The sequence below is a fragment of the Thermobia domestica genome, chromosome 15, assembly GCF_964235325.1.
Source record: "Thermobia domestica chromosome 15, izTheDome1.hap1.1, whole genome shotgun sequence".
Classification (NCBI taxonomy): Eukaryota; Metazoa; Arthropoda; class Insecta; order Zygentoma; family Lepismatidae; genus Thermobia; species Thermobia domestica.
Genome location: NC_137468.1, coordinates 5,330,092 through 5,343,352, shown reverse-complemented (window position 1 = coordinate 5,343,352; position 13,261 = coordinate 5,330,092). Strand labels below are relative to the sequence as shown.

Sequence of the window (13,261 nt, the reverse complement as noted above, 5' to 3'; positions counted from 1 at the left end):
CACACAAAATTTTCAGGTTCACGTATCAAGTACATAAGATTTAATACTTCGATCATACATGCTTATGGCATGCAATTATAAGTACATGAGGGGACTATGACAATGAGCTTGAAAGACGCGTAACGTTTTCTATTTAACTACGCATGGTGATCTTGAAGCACTTCATAACTGAACAAGAAAACAAAGAAAAGATGTTACCAGTTAGGAAAGTTCCACAGATTATGCGAGTCCAATCCTTCCCACTTCTTACACTCCAAAATTGATTCCACTGGATCACCAGTTCGGTACCCTACAAACGCAGGAGACCGTCCGTGTGGCCCATTGTCTTCAACTTCGAAAAATTACATCCCCCTTGCCATTACTATACTTCACCAGTAATGGCGGAGATGGTATTTGGCGGCCTTGGGCCTAACGGTGTTCAAATTAATTTTGAAGTCAGGCTCCTCAATTTTTCTTTTCCTTTTTTTCTACTTATTCAGGTTGACCAAAGATTAAAATTTTAGACAAGGTTTACTTCCAGAAGTGTTTTAGCTATCAAATTTTCCCAAATTTAGAGGAGCCTAACTCAGACCGCCTTCTGTATTCTTTAACTCATGGTGGTGAACTACGTCATCTTAGTCGCGTCACCGGACCTTAATAAGCGCGATTTTAATATCACATATTCAACTACGAACTAAAATAAATTTATATGTCTTCTGTTACTATACAAAACTCTATTCAAATAAGCAGCCGTTCTATCTATTAAATGACATTTCATAGTTACCGGAAATAACCACATAACATAAATTTTCAAACTCACCTAGCCACGTCTTGAAAACATTTCCCGTTGCTGTGACGACCGCTGCTCTCACTGTTCAAGCAGGTCGCCATTTGCAAAGTAAAATGCCCGCATAGCGATTCAAACGCCCTCTTGTAGTGATAGCCAGAATGAGTAACAAATAAACATCAGAATGAGTAACAAATGAACATCAGGGCGCATAACAAATGAAACACGAGTAGTATCACGTGAATAATTGACAGACATACGTATATGAGGTAAGGTAAAATATAAAATAAATTTGTACTATATTAAACTAGGAATGGAATTATTACAACAACGCGAAACAGTTGTAGAAAGAAACAGTTCGAAGTTTTAGTGGTAAATTATTGTTGTTTTTGCGTATCTCATATAAAACTGATCACTTTTCGTGTCATTTATTTCATCTGCAACAAACCAATTAACGTCAAAACGAATCTTCGGAAACACTAGGGTGCAGTATTACAATACACGAACCAACTTTAACGCTGCCTGAACAACCGGTAAACATTGCAATACGGGTAAACATTACAATCCGGGAGCCAATTCAAATAGAATGTAAACAACCGTTAATCGGTCTGTTACAATGTATTATGCGAATGATGCATAGGCTAACGTAAAGTAATACATGATGCTACTCGTACTTTTTTTTTTTATTGAATTGAAAAATGGAATTGTAGTAGCGATGATACTGCCTATGTCTGCATAACTTGCATATTGTTTGATGAATGACAGGGACATTATAAGCAATGAACGCCCAAGTAAAAGAATCTTCTGTAACTACATAAGTAGAGGGGATGGATCGCCAATTCTTTGATTGATAATGAGTTTTATATGTATTAATGAGATATGTTTGAGAATCATGTTGGAGACTAGATATGTTAAAACAATATAACAATATCATTTTATAAGATGTTGATAAAGTATCTTAGAGATACCACAATGGAGGCAAATGTTTTCAATTTTTTTTTTCTCTTTCAATCTGTTATGATGTAAATTGTTAATAAATTGGCACGAATAAATAGTCATAAAAAAATTTAGCTCTATAATTTCAAATATAATCTATACAATTAGAATTTATGAAGTTTTTTTTTTCTTCTTAAAAGTACTAATTAAGCTGAACAATGTTGACTCTTATTCTTGGTTGGCCACAAAACAAGAATCTGGAAACTTCTGATGATAAATAATAGCTTTATCGTTGTGTTTTCCTTTTCTTTTGCTAAAGCTAATGCAACCTGAACATTAAATCTAATATAACCTTGATTTTTTTTTTCAATACCGTAAAAACGAATTGTTATATGGCACTACCGGATTTTGTTTCGTGACTTATTAAGAGCCCTTAAATCATTGAGTCTGATGCTGATTTATTCGGTTTGTGCAGCTAGTGAACGTAACGTCCAAATAGAAGCGCCCAATAAATAAATAAAATTTATGGGAAGCTCCAGGAAAACTGACCAAATTTACAGATCGTGACATGGCATTATAAAACCTAATTTATTCATAAGGCAACGACGTACAAGCCAAGAATCTAAGATAATTAGGGTAATAGCAGCGGTCTACAAGGATGTGTAGAGGATTAAGGGAAAGAAGGGAGACTGAGAATAGGGAAATAACGTACAAACCAAGAACTGGGGTAATGTCATGTCGCCCGGCGTACATGTTTTACAGAACAATAAAGGAAATTAGTAAAAGAATTATATTTTTTTGGTGCTAGTATGGTTTTGTCGCACCACATTTTAGGAAGATTTACAGGTAAAATTCAATACTTTGCATGAAAAGACAAATTTCTAAAGACGATAGAATTAAATACAAAGTAATACGGCTATTTTGGGTTTACAAGTATAGGGCAACTAGTGTAAAATCATTACAAGTGCTTTACGGCTGATAAAATAGGTGAGTTCATATGAAAGATGACTCTACTAGATGCATTTTTCCACAGGCAGTGTATTTATGTTTACATGTGGAGCGTTAATAGTATGATACTAGGCCTATAAGGAATGCAATTGAAAATCGTATCATTGTCAAAACCCATTTTTTTTTCTTAACCCTGGATTACGTGTATACCCACCATCGCTAACACGCCTGCTTCCTTCGGACGACCTCCACGTGGGCCCACCAGTTTCATCCTACCCTGATTCGGTTAGGTAACATTCGTGCTTTTTAGTGGGCACCTAGTACAGGCTGGTTTGTGTTTTTGCACTTTATTTTTTATGTCGTAAATGACTTGAAATTTTTTAAGGGTTAAATTCCAAAGTTGGGCGTCCGTTTGCAGCGAAATTTTTAAAATTTACAGGAAAGATATGGATAATTTGATCGTTTGTGCGCTTGATAATATATAAGAGTCTCGAAAAATCAGTTTATTTGTTATATATAAGCGGTTATAAACATGGGACTATACGGGGAGCGGAGGGAACTACTTGGCGCAAGGTAACCGAACAGTTGCATTGTGGGAAAGAAACGAGGGCCTATGTTTAGCAGAAGGGGTCCAGCTCTTTTCTCTAAAAAAGTGTTACAATTTTGGTAATTTCTGTTCACATTCGGTTCGTTTAGAGTAGGTTAGGTTAGTTTAGGCTAGCTTAGGTTAGGTTAGTTTATGTTAAATTAGTGTAGGGGACCCGCATAACTTTGCAAAAAATGATAGAATTTCGATTATTTCTATAATATTAGGTAAGTTTAGGTTAGTTCAGGTTAGCTTAGGTTAGTTTATGTTAGGTTAGGTTAGATTTGGTTACTTTATGTTACGTCTAAGTACTTGCATCATTCATTTCTCCTGTAAATTTTGTTTTTTACGTGCTTCTGGACCCCTTGTACTAAACATACTCCGAAACGAGCATTTGTTATCAACATGGCGAATGTACAAGGGCAATGAACTAGCAGTTTTAACATTTGTGAAGAGCACGGATTAATGAACCTAATAACAAATTGTAGAAAGTGTGGAAAGGAAATAACAGCGAAAAAACTTGACGAAAGCGGACGCCCAACTTCGGAATAAATGCCTTTTTTAACAATTACCTCTGATGGTCTCCTTGAATTTTATCTAGGCAAGTGATATATTTTCATGTCGCGCACATTTTTTATGGGACAATACTTATAAAATTAGTGAAAGAATATTTAAAAAAAAAATTCAAGTGGTGGGTCAAAAGTAAACCTGAACATAATGAACTGATTACCATATTATTAACCACAATACATGTTTCAGCAAGGAAAACACAGTTTACTTGTTACTTGCATGATCTAAACAAAATTACTTACAGTGTTACTCTACTGTTGAACCGGATGAGACGTCAATTTTGGAACGGTTGCTTGGATTTCTTCCAATAGCTCTGATGTATCAATTTTCATTGTAATCATTACAGTCTCTTGACTATAATACTAGTCATAATCCATAAATCTACGTTAATAGATATTACATGTTACAAGTTGCAAACTGTAAATTGAACAGTACGTTCGGCTTCATGCCACCACAGAATATACTATTAAAATCCTTCATTATCTTCTTTCAGGCAAAAGTATTATTTGTTATTTCCTCTGTTGTATAATTTAGTTCCCGAATTATAAAAATGAAATAAAATTTATCAATATTACGTCCCACAGATGCAATCGTATAGGCTAATGGAAATGGTGATGATGAGAAATTAATGAAATGGTGGAATGAAGAATATGAGAGAAAATGGGAGAATCTCAAGAAAATGCACGCACACGGTGTTTGTCCCCAACAAAACTCAATTGGCGCCAGCTGGGATCGAAAGAGTGACTCTGCGCATCTGAGGTGAACACTCTACCTCTGAGGCCCTCCCGACTCATAGGTGCAGGTGATAATATTCACATACAAATTGCCCGTGGTTCATTTACTATGTATAAAAAAAACGCTTTCTGAACTTTGACTCTTCATTTAATTCAAATTATATTATTTTATTAGCTGCATTTGCAATTTCGGATTTCTACAAGTAATTATCCCCCACTAGTACAGGTCTTAACAGAATATTGTTCAGTAGTTGGCAACACTTGTAGGAATAATCAGCTGACAGGTGCCCAGCAGACAAGATACCGGAGCGGAAAAAAGAATTCCGGATATGACAAGTGAAAATATGTATTTAATTGTGACAAAAATAGAAATATAGGGCACAGTGAGAAATTTGTTTTCAGCTGTTATTAATTAATGTATGTTATTTCTATTTTATTTGCTATTACTATTTTAGTTGTTTAATGTAAAATTACTAATAATTACCGGCAAATTTGTCAGGTTCAAGGTTATTGAAATAATCCATACTATTACATACTTTAATGCTTACTATTAAAGAATATATTTGGATTAAGTAATAATCATTTTCCTAGAGTGAATGATGATACTATACAGTTGGGTGCCGATTTCTTCGGAAAAGCGACTCTTAGTATCTCTGAAAAATATTTCTTATGGAAGGAGTTGCATTCCTGACTGCAGATTCATTTTAGGAGAACTTAACCGTTATTGATAATTAATACAGCAAGATGATGCTCTTCACACCTCCTATGTATGCTTTCGGTTCGGAGTTAGAATACTGGCCCCACTATATTAATATATGTGCATAGACACTGCTATTTTTTAATTAATCTACTCGTACCTTAAATAATTTTTGGGTTAAAATACGGACAAGTCTTTACTTTGGCCATTTCGGAGTTAGAATAGTGGCCCCACTATATTAATCTATGTGCATAGACACTGATATTTTTTAATTAATCTACTCGTAAGTACCTTAAATAATTTTTGGGTTACAATACGGGCAGGTCTTTACTTTGGCCATTACATTCAATGAACCGATTCATGAAGAACTGGGTCCTCGGAACGGTTCGTTAAATATCGTCAGGAACCAATTCCTTACGAATCGAATCTATTAGAAATCATGGTGGTTCCGAATGTGATGATTCTACTATTTATTATGTGCATTTCAGCTTTCAAACATTGATAAATATAGAACTAAGCGAAATTCCTATGGTATCAGTTCTAAATGTAATGAAACTTGAACTGCATTAGGTATTAAGTAATAGATGAAAGTACAGCAAGAACCACCACATTTTCATGAAAAAAATAATACATGACAGGGCAAGTTCCCCTAATCCCCTCTTAGAATTAAAAAACAAAAACAATTTTATACATGAGGGGGCAAGCCCCGCTAACCCCCATTACAATTAAGAAAACGAAAACGTATAAAAGAAATTTCACATTACTATGTACTTAAGGGGCCGCAGTGGCTCAGTGGTAGAGCGTTCACCTCTGGTTCGTGAGGTCCGAGGTTCGATTCCCGCTCATACCAAGTGGATTTTGGGGTTAACTGCTGTATCGCCGGACCAATTTTGAAAATTTACCAAATCAATTGGAGAATTTATTTAAGTTTGTTAGGAAGAATTAGTGAAAGTCAGGTAAGGGGAATAGTAAAGATTGTATTTGTTGGTTGTTTTTGATGTTGTAAGCGACACTGTATGTGGAGGTGGATAGACTATTTTGCGGAGAGGTACACTTGTTTTACTATACGGATCCATAGATTGTAAAATGTACAGAAAAAATTGGGCAAGTCTTTAATTTGCCCATTTCATGTCGAGAACACAACCCAACCAACTCCTGGGGGGCTTCTAACTCGTTCCTCCTCTTCCTCCTACTACTACTACTGGTCCGCGGTGGCTCAGTGGTAGAGCGTTCTGGTGCTTGGGGTTCCAGGTAAAATCCCAGCCTCCGCCAACTTTATGGTGGACAAACACTGTGTGCGTGGGTTCCCTTGGGGTTCTCCCGTTTCCTTCCACTTTCTTCATTCCAACATTTCATTCATTTCTCATAATCACTGTCTCCTTTAGCCTAACCGGCATAAACGTGGGACGTAAAATTGAAAAATTTCATTTCATTTATGTACTTGAAAAAATAATAAAAAAAAAAAGTAAATACCTGAGATTTTAATAGGTGTATACAATTCTGCAACATTCTTCATGAATAAAAAATACTTTTGCTCAATGTTATAACTGGAACAAAATTTCCTATTCTATAAGTCCTGAGACAAACATGTAACACACTAAAAAAATCTCACGTACTTCCAACCTAGATCTATTAATAAAGCTTCCAGTTCGCACAGATGATTACTTCAAGTAACGCGAACATTTACGACTATAGCATATATATATATACACTTTAAATTGATCATGTCGAATTCTACTCAATAACGTCTGCTCCTCTTCACATACAGTGCAATTCCTCTTAAGGTCCAATAATCCGACACTAAAACAAAATCAATAGATAGACAACCGATAAAAGTTTAAATTACGTATCACTTGTTCATTGAAAGGAACCTCCATGCCATTTGACATGACCACCGTAAGAAGAAACCACGTGCACAACAAACACGTGAAAGACTGAACACGATGACAGATTACGTTACATCATATTCATAACTCCTCGCTCAAACAAAAAAGCATCAACAGTGAGACATCACGTACCGTACCGTAGAGTGATTATGTGACAATAATCACTCTAAGTCACGTACCACGCGACTTCATATTGCAATTAAGGTAATGGAACAGGTAAGATCTCAAAATCGGAACCGAAACATCAAATCACCGAATCGAAAAAAATGAATCAAATGAAGAAAGTAAAGATAAGCCCCAATAAGTCCTGCTGCACCATACCTATACACTAAGAAAGTAAACGAAGCCGAATCAAACCAAAACTTACCTAACCTATTCATAAGTCATTATAGTCAAGTTGAAATCTAACGGGGATTAACGGAATAAATTCCTATTTCCTATGAATATATTACGTATATATAGATGAAAGGGGCCAGAAAGAGGTAAAAAGTAGCAGATTTACAGGAGAAGTGAGTTGAACTTACGGAAACGTAATTGATTTGTACACCCATGTCCAAAATGATTGTCGCACATCTATAATTGTCTTCTTGTAAAAATATAATATGATAATGATTTTGCAGGGTACTTTTAATACTGATACTATGTGTATAATCGGGAATGTATATTTGTGGTAGATTTCATAGGAAAAGAATTATAAATAAGAAAATTAGAATGAATAAAACAAAGTGTTGCTAAATGGACAAGAAGTTTTATTTTCGTTTTACTGTTCTCATTTACTGTTCTTTTGACGTGAAATTTGGCACATACATGTCTTTGCCGATTATACACATATCTATATATATAAAAGAGAACGCACAAAATCCTTTGTCCGCTCATCACGCTAATACGGCTGAACCGATTTCTTTCATTTTTGGGGGGTTGTTAGGATTTGGATCCTAGATGGTTTTTATCATATCACTTTAATTTTCAATTACCAGTGTCTTGAGATAATTGACCAATCAGGTGTCAATACGTAAAAAAAATCCTTTGTCCGCTCATCACGCTAATACGGCTGAACCGATTTCTTTCATTTTTGGGGGGTTGTTAGGATGTGGACCCTAGATGGTTTTTATCATATCACTTTAATTTTCAATTACCAGTGTCTTGAGATAATTGACCATTCAGGTGTCCATACGTACAAATCCTTTGTTATTAGTTCATCATAGGTATAAAAATAAACGTATTTATATGCAACCCGCATGACCCTGTGACTCGGCGGGTTAACATAACTGACAGGCGCTATAAATCACTTGAAAGCGAAAAAGTAAAAATTATCTAAGTAACAAAGTTTATTGCGTTCCGGGGTGACCGCAGCGAAGCGGGGTGAACGCTGCTAGTTAACATTATAAGAAATACCGGGCGGAATTCGTTATCAAATTATATTCCTACAACAATATATTTATAGACATGCAACAATAATTTTGGAATTGAGTGTACCTCATTTAAGAATGGAATAGAAGTACATGTTGTAGAAATAAGAAATTCGAAATGCTGTAGAGACTGTATGTACTTACCGGAAGCACAATAAGAGAATATCAACACAGTGATGGAAGTAGTTACCCTAATCTAATATTAACAGAAATGAGCAAAGTTGTCACTTTTCTTCGAAAAAAAAAAAAAAATGATGGCCTCCTTTAACTAAACATAGGCCAAATATAGACATATTTAATGTTGTAGGGGCCGCGGTGGCTCAGTGGTAGAGCGTTCACCTCTGGTGCTTGGGGTCCCGGGTTCGATCCCAGCCCTCGCCAAGTAAACTTTGTGGTGGACAAACAGCGTGTGCGTGGGTTTTCTCGGGGTTCTCCCGTTTCCTCCCACTTTCTTCATTCCACCATTTCATTCATTATTCTTCATCACCGTCTCCTTTAGCCTAACCGGCATAACTGTGGGACGTAAAACTCAAAGATTCCATTTCATTTTTTTCATTTAATGTTGTAACGTTAGTGTGGCTTACTTTAATAGGGATTAACCATCATGTCTATAACTACAGTTTTTTTTTTTTTTTTTTTTCTCGATAAAGGTTGACGCACACGCCCTTAAAACACCGAATATAAAGGCTGAGTTATTGGGATAACATTTTTTTTCTATGTGTGTGTAGATACTGAATATGTATCCAATTAAATCAAGTAGCAGTAGCTAAAAGTTGTTAGGCACTTCGGTAGGGAGTAGCCGCGAAGCGGTGGTGGGTATGCGTGTAAACTAAGACAAGTACGAAATGTAGTCACATTTATATACTTTACATAATGGTTTAGTTATAGAGCATTCTGTGGTTAACACCACCTCCCACATATTTGCATTACTAACTCACTGGTCTATCAAATTAATATTACATTTTTTGTAAATTTTACGAATAATGTGTTCCGTATCGTCCGTCTTATGTCAGCAGTCTTTCAGTTAGTTTAACACAGCTTTTCACTCTTCTCTATCCTGTTCGGACTTTTTCATCACCCTATATTTTTTTTTTCCTTACCTACAATTTGTATTATTTGGTCCGTATGTTTCAACTGCGGCTTTCTAGGTGCTTTTCATTCTGCTTGTTCTTCTATAGCTAAATGGCATAATGTATCCAGTCATCCAATTTCTTTCTTTTGAGATGTTCGTCAGTATACTCGTATTTTTCTCATACTATTTGAATACTATTTTAATTGATATTGTATCCAACCATCTATGTTCAACATTCTTCTATAGACTCACATTTCAGAGGTTTACCATTTTCTCTTCTTAAGTCCATGCGTCTTATCCATACAACACCACACTCCACACTTATGCTCTCGTCAACCTTTTCTTAAGTTCTGAGTTGATCTTTACGATTAGAAGATTTTGTTTCTCTTCTCCTAGAGTCCTTCCAGATAAACACCACCTTTACGAAGACACTTAAATGTCAGGTTGGGAGGATTGCGTGCTACAGTGAAATTTAGAGCTATGTCGGTGGTACCGGAAGGGCCATATGTACCGAATTGGTGTAAATAGAGTAGCTAGACGAAAAGTGTTCTGGGAGAAGACAACAGTTCTCCAGTAGCCAAGTGATTGGTACGGCAACTTGGACTTAGTTCCAGGCGTTGTGAGAGTGACTTTAACGGGTGGAATACTGCGGGGTGGAAGGCAACGGGAAACTACCACTCTATTTTTCCCTAGTTTGCTGACAGCAGAAAAAGAACATATGTGTAATGGTCTTTCGCAGATCAAAATATAGTTCCGGAGGTAAAATATCCCCCATTTGGATCTCCAGGAAGGGGTTGGCTTGGAAAGGACTATTGGACGAGAAAGTAACAATGTAGGGAAGATGGAGGGGAAAGAAAGACAAGCAAGAGCAAAAGGTACATGCAGATAAGGACATGGAACGTACGCATCATACTACAGAGATGGAAATTATAAAACCTTAAAGAGTAAAAAACAAAATAATCTATATTTGGTAGGAGTTTGTGAAGTTAGATGGTATTGAACAGCAAAGGATATAGAATGTTTTACTCAAGTAATGAAAATGGCAGTCATAATGGTGTAGGAATAATTCTTGGTAAGCGCTTAAAAGAGAAGATAGGGAAAGTAAAATTTGTTGATGATAGAGTTACGATGTTGAGACTTAAAGAAGGAAAATAAAAGGATCTAGTAGGGATATATACATTTGCACCGACGACTTCGCGTACAATTGAAGAAATAGAGGGAAATTATGAGAAAATAGAAGAAATTATAGACAGGGAGAAGAGAGATGCATGTGTGATTGTAATAGGAGATTTCAATGCAGTTATGGGAGAAAAACAAGGCGGTAGTATCGTAGGCAAATGTGATTTAGACGCAAGAAAGGAAAGGGAAGAGAGACTGATCAATTTCTGCAGACAGAATTCACTAGTAATTGGGAACACATGGGTCTATCAGCACAAGAGAAGATATACATACAAGTCCCCAATAGACGGTGGACTATATTATGATTCGCTATACATGAAATTTAGGGAAACGCCAAAATGGGCACTACATAGCTATTTCTCTGTTCTTTTGTACCTACTTTTAGCCTCCTTATCTGATGAAGCTTTTATTTCATTCATTTCACTTATTTATCCTCCATTCTGTACAAACTTGGAAATAATTTTCCGATGGTACATGGGATTCGTCATTCCTAATTGAAGCAATACATATAATAAATATATTTGTTAAACCTAGTTCATACATTTATACATTATAGTTGTTTGAAATATTATTGTACCAATATTACAGCATACCTTATACATGAATGCACCTATTGTGTTAATTTACTATTATTATTTACATTGTAATTATTTAATTGATTATATTCATCTATTGTATAGAAGCAATGGGACAATAGGTAGTCTTTTAATTTTCTTTTAAATACAGCATTAGACTTGATTTCCTTTAATTTCTTTGGTAACTTATTGTATAGCATAATGCCAGCATACTTTACTCCCTTTTCGTACATTGTTGTTCTTTGTTTGGTGGATGTAAATTAGTCTTTTTTCTTGTGTTGTAACCATGTACGTCACTATTTGTTGTGTATTCATTTATATTCGATCTTACAAATTCTATTAAGGAATATATATACAAACATGGTAAAGGCAGTATAGCTAGTTCTTTAAAATATTTCCTATAGGACTCTCGCGGCCCTACACCAGGCAGGATTCGTACAACTTTTTTTTGAAGAACAAATATCTCTCTATCTTTTACAGTATTTCCCCAAAATATTAATCCATATCTTAGTATCGATTCAAATAAGCAGTAATATATTATTTTTGCTGTATTTCGGTTTATAGTGTGTTTAATAGTTTGTACGGCGAAACACATTTTTCTTAACCTATTAGCAATTTTTCTATATGGTAATCCCATTTTAAAATTTCTGATATATGAACACCTAAAAATTTTACGGAACTAACTTGTTTTATTTCGTTTTCTCCTATTTTTATACTTCCTTTATCTAGATTATTGTTTGTTAATTTAAATCTTATTGACAAGGTTTTTTTTTTCTGAATTTACTATTAATCTATTATGATCAAACTAGTTCGTTAGCTGCTTTATGGTATTTTTTATGTTAATATCTAATTGTTGTTGGTTTTCATCTGTTATTGCTTGACCTTGTGTCATCCGCGAATAATGTGGCTTTTGCGAAGTTAAAATTGCCCGGGAGTTCGTTTAAATCTATAAAAAACAGTAGTGGCCCAAGAATTGATCCGTGTGGTACGCCGCATTTAATTTTATTCATTGTAGATGTGAAAGTAGTTACTTTTGAACTTCCCTCGTCTACTCTAGTTATTTCCACTACCTGCATTCTATCTGTCAAATATGAATGAAACCAGTTTCTTATTCCTCTTATTCAACATTTCTCTATTTTATATTATAAAAGTTCTCTATGAGGCACTATGTCAAACGCTTTTGTAAGGTCTAAAAGCAATCCTATGCACTTATTTCTTTTTTCTATTAATTCACTTACGTAACTCAAATATTGGTAAATAGCGGTTTTCGTTGATTTTTCCTTGAATAAATCCATGTTGATCTTGTAAAATTGTTCCAGTATTTTGTATATATAGTGTAACCTGTTTGTTCAATTGCTAATTCTAATATTTTCGCGAGTGTTGTAATAAGAGAAATTGGTCTGTAGTTACCGATATCCGTTTTATCCCCTTTTTTTATAAATTGGTTTAACTTTGGTAACTTTTAATTTATCAGGGAATACTCCCGTTTGGAAAGAAAGGTTTATTAAATAGCATAAAACTTCAGCTAGAGAGTTGTTTACGACTTTTAAGATGAGCGGAAACGGTATTTCATCAATACCTGCTGACCATTTTATTTTTCATTTGTTTGATAATTTTAATTACGTCGGTTACATTTACAGGACATATATACATTGAATTTATAGTATTTTCTATATTTACTTTCCAAAATTGGTTGCTATTTTTGTGTTTGTCATATATTCTACTTAAGTTTGTGTAATAATAATTGAGTGTGTCTGAAATCATTTGTGGGTTATGAATTACTTTGTCATTGTGCTTTATTTCAGTAATATTTTCTCTTGTTTTATATATTTTTAGTTCATTATTTACTAATATTCACATCGCTTTGGTCTTATTAGCCGAATGCCATACTAAATAAATGCAC

General features: G+C 34.9%; 2 protein-coding genes across 3 annotated transcripts in view; one reads left to right on the top strand and one right to left on the bottom strand.

Annotated features, from left to right (window-relative positions):
- The window catches only part of mio (GATOR complex protein mio), a 61,639-nt gene extending 57,361 nt beyond the window's left edge, over positions 1-4,278 (bottom strand). The window contains exon 1 of one of the 2 annotated variants that reach the window (XM_081741260.1): positions 4,049-4,278. The gene's annotated coding sequence lies outside the window, so the exon portion shown is untranslated. Of the gene's footprint in view, positions 1-3,978; positions 4,007-4,048 lie in introns of those variants that run through there. The other variant, XM_081741261.1, reaches the window with a different exon arrangement.
- A 528-nt stretch (positions 4,279-4,806) lies between these two features.
- The window catches only part of LOC145672047 (phospholipid-transporting ATPase ABCA1-like), a 242,611-nt gene continuing 234,156 nt past the window's right edge, over positions 4,807-13,261 (top strand). The window contains exon 1 of the mRNA XM_081741259.1: positions 4,807-4,957. The gene's annotated coding sequence lies outside the window, so the exon portion shown is untranslated. The remainder of the gene's footprint in view (positions 4,958-13,261) is intronic.